The sequence below is a fragment of the Amblyomma americanum genome, chromosome 4 (genome assembly GCF_052857255.1).
Source record: "Amblyomma americanum isolate KBUSLIRL-KWMA chromosome 4, ASM5285725v1, whole genome shotgun sequence".
Taxonomy (NCBI): domain Eukaryota; kingdom Metazoa; phylum Arthropoda; class Arachnida; order Ixodida; family Ixodidae; genus Amblyomma; species Amblyomma americanum.
Genome location: NC_135500.1, coordinates 40058118 through 40063915, shown reverse-complemented (window position 1 = coordinate 40063915; position 5798 = coordinate 40058118). Strand labels below are relative to the sequence as shown.

Sequence of the window (5798 nt, the reverse complement as noted above, 5' to 3'; positions counted from 1 at the left end):
AGGCGTTTGTGTTTTGTCTGTAGCGTAATAAAGCATAGCTCGCAAAGCACCTCGGCCTACAAGACTTGCTGGTGACAAACGGAAACCTTCGATCGATGCGTGCGTGCCCGTTTACAAAAGGGCGTCCAGTAACGCGAAGCCTACAGTGCTAATTACAAGCCTAAGCGTCGCCTTCCAAGTCGTACATTTCGAAGGCCGCACCTGGCACACAGATTCTTCTGCATTTCGCTTTTGTTATATACTTTCTCGTGTCGCCGAGTTCTTCCCAAAGTCGAGGGGGGGGGGGGGGGGTGGCAGCGCCACGGTGACTTGTAGACACTCTTCGGTCATTGCACCGCAGAAAGCGCGAGGTTTTCGACCGCGGAGCACTCCTTTTGGTACTTCTTGGTTCCCTATAATGAAAAGAAAAAAAAACCATGCCCAAACCAGGACGGCAGACGAGGCAGAAACAAGCACACACATTCCAGCGTGTGCGTGTTTCTGCCTCGTGTCCCGTCTGGGTTTGCGAAAGTTTTCTGGATTATGCCGCTTCACCAACTCGCCCAAGAATCTGCACTAATAAGCTGTAATCGAGTTGTGAAGTCATGCTTTCCATTCTATCCGGGAGGCAGTGGGATTGTCCTACTACTTATTTTGACCGTAGCACCGACTTTGTTAGTAATAAGCGAGCGTTCATTATAACTGCTGCCGTTTTAAGTAGACTCGACTGTATAAAATCTCTTTCGTGACACAACGCATACATCTGGCAATCTTCAATGAACACAGATTACATAAATAGCGAATTCGTTTGGTGACATACATGCAATAGCATCATGCGAAAGGCGCATTAGGTTGCTCGTTGATGATAGCCTTCTCGGGGCTGCAGCGCGGTCACTGATACGCCTTTCACTTAGGCTAGCTTTCGGTCATGCAGATTTTACTAAAGTTTTGCTTGAAAAACGGACTAAATATCCTATCCACACCCCTCAGAGCGGCCGAGGTTGGGCTGAGAAATCGTGAGCACGCCTCTCGGGACCGCTAAGAAAGGAAATGAGAATGGAAGCCCTGCATGCAAGGTAGCCTACGGGAACGGACGCTATCTGCACCACCATTTCTAATGTGGGAACTCCACTTTGGCGTCACTGCGAAGGCGCTCTGTCGGCCAGGGAGAATTCGTTCACCCAGCGGCATACGCGGAAGTGGCTTTCCCGGTGCACTGTCGTCCTCCGATAAGAGCGCCAGCATCGAAGGACGCTCCGGCACGTGTGTACATCTCAGGGCGCTATATAAGCGCTGCCACTTCATCCACCCCAGCACCCAGCTCCTTCGCCTCGAGCACCTCGCAGAGCCACAGGTGAGCACTGGCTGCAGCAGCGCGTTACTAGTTCACCTCAATCACGCAATGCTGCACTCAGGAACTGTGCATTCTTATCGATGCTTTATCTCACGTAATTTGCGAAACTTCTTTTTAAGTAACTGACAGCTTTGACGCAGAGGCTGTAGCGGACGCATATTAAGTTTAAGTCGCTATTTAATATTTTTTTCATTTTTTTCCCGCATTTCACTTTGAGGCTCTGCACTTCATAAACTATAAAGCAGATGGCGAAGATCGTATGCCTCGCAATAACTTCCGAATATTGCAATAAACTATAAGGTCAAAGAGCTGTGGAACATTGCGCGACATGATCAATGAGCACAACGGATCAAGACTACATTAACTGTAGCCTAAATTTTCCTAATTAATTTAAAGACACGTCCTCGTTCCGAATTCCATGCGTTTTTCTGGACGGCAGTGGAAAGAGATTTAGTCTAGAAGTGTGGAATGGTTGGCTAGTTGGAGTCATGTTCTCAATCTTTGAGAGAGGAAACCGACAGCATGGATAGGAGCGAGCGCAGACACTGCGAGCGCGAATTTAATGCAGATAATCGCATTAGAGAAGCGTCCGACCCGGTAGGCAGAGAAAAAAAAAACACGTTTCTTCAATGCAATGATCCAGTATCCGTAGAAATCATGCTCTTGTTTATTTTATATGGAACGGCCAGCTTAGCGCTCTCGTGCCGACTTGCTTTATCTCTTAGTATCCTGTGCTGCATGTTTTAAGATGGTCTGTCACTCCTCACGTGTTTTACATCTCTCGACAAAGTGTCCTTATTTTGCTCTGGAACTATCGTCGATGAAGTCGATGAGCGCGTGCTCGAAACATTTCGAAGGATCTAATAAATGCTGATGCGGATTTAGCGCCCGTGGTGTGCACTTCTCCTTTGTCTGATTACGCTCTACTAATTTCAAAACGACGTCCAGTGCTCACAAATGCCTGCCCATGCTATCCCCTGATTTCTTTTCTCCTTCTCATCCGCAGAAAGAATCCAAGCAGCAATGATGAGCAGCAAGTCCCTCCTGGTCGCCCTCGTGGTGCTGGCTGTCCTGTGCAGTCTGGCCGCCGCCCAGTACGGCTTCGGTGGAGGCTTCGGACGCGGCTACGGAGGAGGCTTCGGCCGCGGATACGGAGGCTACGGTGGCTACGGCCGAGGATTCGGAGGAGGATTCGGGCGCGGAGTCGGAGGCTACGGAGGATTCGGCCGCGGATTCTACGGCTGACGCTGGACGTGAAGTGCATTTGTGAAGGAATCTCGACGTGACACTATTGTGACTTCCAGTGAAATAAATGATTCATTTTACTCAATAGAGGTGGTAAAAATTTCAAAAGAATAGAGTCTGTGTTACTTATGGGTTATACGCGTCGAAAATTCGACAGAGTTTTCTTTCAAACCAGACGTACAAATTTTCCTCTAATTCTAAATGTAGACTTGATCGCGAAGATATACACACACGATTATTGACTCCAGGCTTACAGAGCACTGCAAAGAAGAAACAACCTATTCGTGGCAATTCTTTCATTCAACGAAAGCATGGTAAACACCTCTCTTAAATATCCACAGCGCGTATAACGTGTTTAAAAATGTGAACACCAAAAGTGCACTCTTGACAGGACACCAACTAATCTATACAAAGCAGAGCAAGAACGAGCCGCGATACCATTTACATTCATACTTCTTTATAAGCTCTACAGCAATTTACTCAAAACTGACGGTAGCAAGAATGTGTTTCTTTCAGGCGCGAGGCACAACCACAAGAAACACCTCCAGGAATACAGATATCACACAGCCACATTTCGGTATTCTTGTTTACATGCGGAATTCGGGAATGGAACTCTTTTTCCGAACAACTTGTGAATTCTCTATCTATCCCCACATTCTTCAGCAATCTTTCTACGTTTGTACTTCAAGGCAAACTTGAACTATCCCAAGAAGTGGTTATAAATACTCTACAGAGTTGAATACATCTTTTTTCGGTTGTGGCAAAGTGAACCAGGGTTTTTTTTTATTTCATATGAACATGTATGTCTCTAGCGCAAATCTTAATGCTTCCCTTTTATATCTCAGTTGCGTCAGAGCGCACTATTACTTTCTGTTTATAGCGACCACCTATTTTATTGCCAACCATTGTTCTCCAATCCTACTATAACATCCTCAAAAGGGCTAGCAGTATGTGTGCATACAGAAATAAATAAATATTGGTATATTACACATAAATAAAAAAGAAAAAAATGCTAACAGGAGCAATATATTTCATTCTGTTCCCGAGAATGACTTTTCCTGCGTTCGAATTCTTAAACGCAGGCACTTAAATGAACATCCCAAAAAACAATATTGACTTCCACCTTAGGCACAAATGTAACAAAGAAAAAAAAGCAAGACAAACACAGACAGGCTGATTCCAAGAAACATACTGAGATTAAAAGCAAATACCCAGACATGATGAGATTACTCATTATCTAAGCATATATTTATCTATTAGCTATCATGGTATTTTTGATGAATGTATTTGCAGTACACCAGATGCCAGGTTATTGAACACAGAGCGAACGTAATAGATTTTGTGTCTATTCCATAATTCGTGTATATTCTAGGGAGAATATCAGTTTCATTATTCTGTAAGTAAAATTTGATTTTACGTTTTAGCATGATATTGTAGCATAAAAATGACCTGTGTCAGTCGGTGCATACAGCACGCTACGACAGAAGTCGGAGTTTATGCTCTTTATACTTTGGCGTAAGTTCTTGTAACTAGAATAAAGTGCAATGTGCCTAAGGCTTTTTGTGTCAGTAACGTGTGCGATCACTTTCCATGAGTGGCCACACTAGTACACATGCATTTCCGTGCAGCTGAGCCTAATCTTATGGTCAAATCGCTTGGTCTCTGTGCCAAACGAAATTTCTAAGAGGCGTTCCGTACACAAGATACGCGCCAACGCATCATGAAACAGAGTCGTTAGAACTGTTTCTCAATTGATTCCCAACGCGAATTGCCTACATACCATGCACCATTACACTGCAAAAAGTTTCGTTGGGATAAGAAAACCACGGATAGCTTTAGGGCATAATATTGTCTACGGTTCTGATATTCGGAAGCGCATGCATACCAAGACCAAGAAGGGACAGAAAGAATCGCCAATGGCGCTGACCGCTATTGAAAAGTAGCTGCCAGTAAAACTCACACGCTCAACGACAGATTACCAGCCGTGTAGACGTTCGCGTTAAAACATGAAAGGCCTGCAGAAATATCGGGAGGTAGCACAAACATGTACATCACAGGAGGAATGCGTTGTCTGTAGAAAAGAACAAAGCTGACGTGGGAAGATTGTTGCAGTAACTACAAGCGTTCTTTATTTTCGAACACATGAGCCTTGAGAAGAGTATATACAAATATACTCTAAGCTAGGCGTTGATTGATTCCAAACGAACCATGTGGATGAGCAGCGCCAGTTGCAATGCAGGCTTTCGTTGGATGATAAAAATTTATAGCCCGTAAAGGTCAGGATGAAATTGTGTAGTTTGGGCCTACTCTCAAGGAACGAAAAATACAGGGACACTTAAGCTGCGCCTGCACGGGTATTATGCGAAAGTGTTATTGGTTATCAACAATAAAAGCGCAACAACACGACACAAAGAAGGAGGAAACCGACAGGACAGGCGCTAACTTGCAACACTTTACTGTCTTCATAAACCGCCGCGTATATATCAACCACGGGGGGGGGGGGGGGGGGAGTAAAGACAGATAGGGGGAACACAGTTGAAAGCACGTGCGTAGAAAACCCGAATATGGCACAACAAGAACAGCTGATTCCGCAGATACTGTGCCATATCTAAAAACTGACATTCTTTTTTATACATCACGATCGACGGGGTGCTAACACACACAGTTACTGTTCATCGTTCACTATGACTCTTTTTTCACAATTACCACAACATAGTTTTCACAATCTTGCCTTTCTAATCTACGCTTAAGTTTACGCATATCATATTACTTTGATTTCTATCACTATTTAGCACGTCTCTTGTTCACTCCACTGGTTACCGCATTTTGAGGTTCAAGTTAAACTAGCACCACACGCATATCATGCCCGAACCTTGTACACCAGTCTAGTGAACGTGCCTACATGGCGTAATCGCTAGCGCCTAAGATGGCGACCAAAAGAGTCATGGGTTTGAATCCAAACTAAAAATTATGAAAATTTCAGTAATTTGAGACAGCGCCTACATTTCCTTGATCTTATCATAAGTTCTCTGTTCAGTTATGTTCATTCCAAACATACACGAGTGACCCCATGCATGGAGTATGTTTCTCGACCCAACAACGCTGGGTTTCCCGCTGAGCCGCAGCCTTGACGCTGTCCCGTTTATATAATGGGCCCCGGCCAGCTGAACTAAAACATGACAGGCTAATTCCAATACCGAATGTGAATGATGATGTACAA

At 44.5% G+C, this 5798-nt stretch overlaps 1 long non-coding RNA gene across 1 annotated transcript; it reads left to right on the top strand.

Moving 5' to 3' along the window:
• Positions 1-1208: 1208 nt before the first annotated feature.
• Positions 1209-2689, top strand: LOC144130081 (uncharacterized). The gene is made up of 2 exons (XR_013313955.1): positions 1209-1333; positions 2340-2689. It is a non-coding gene; the product is annotated as an uncharacterized LOC144130081 (long non-coding RNA).
• Positions 2690-5798: the final 3109 nt, after the last annotated feature.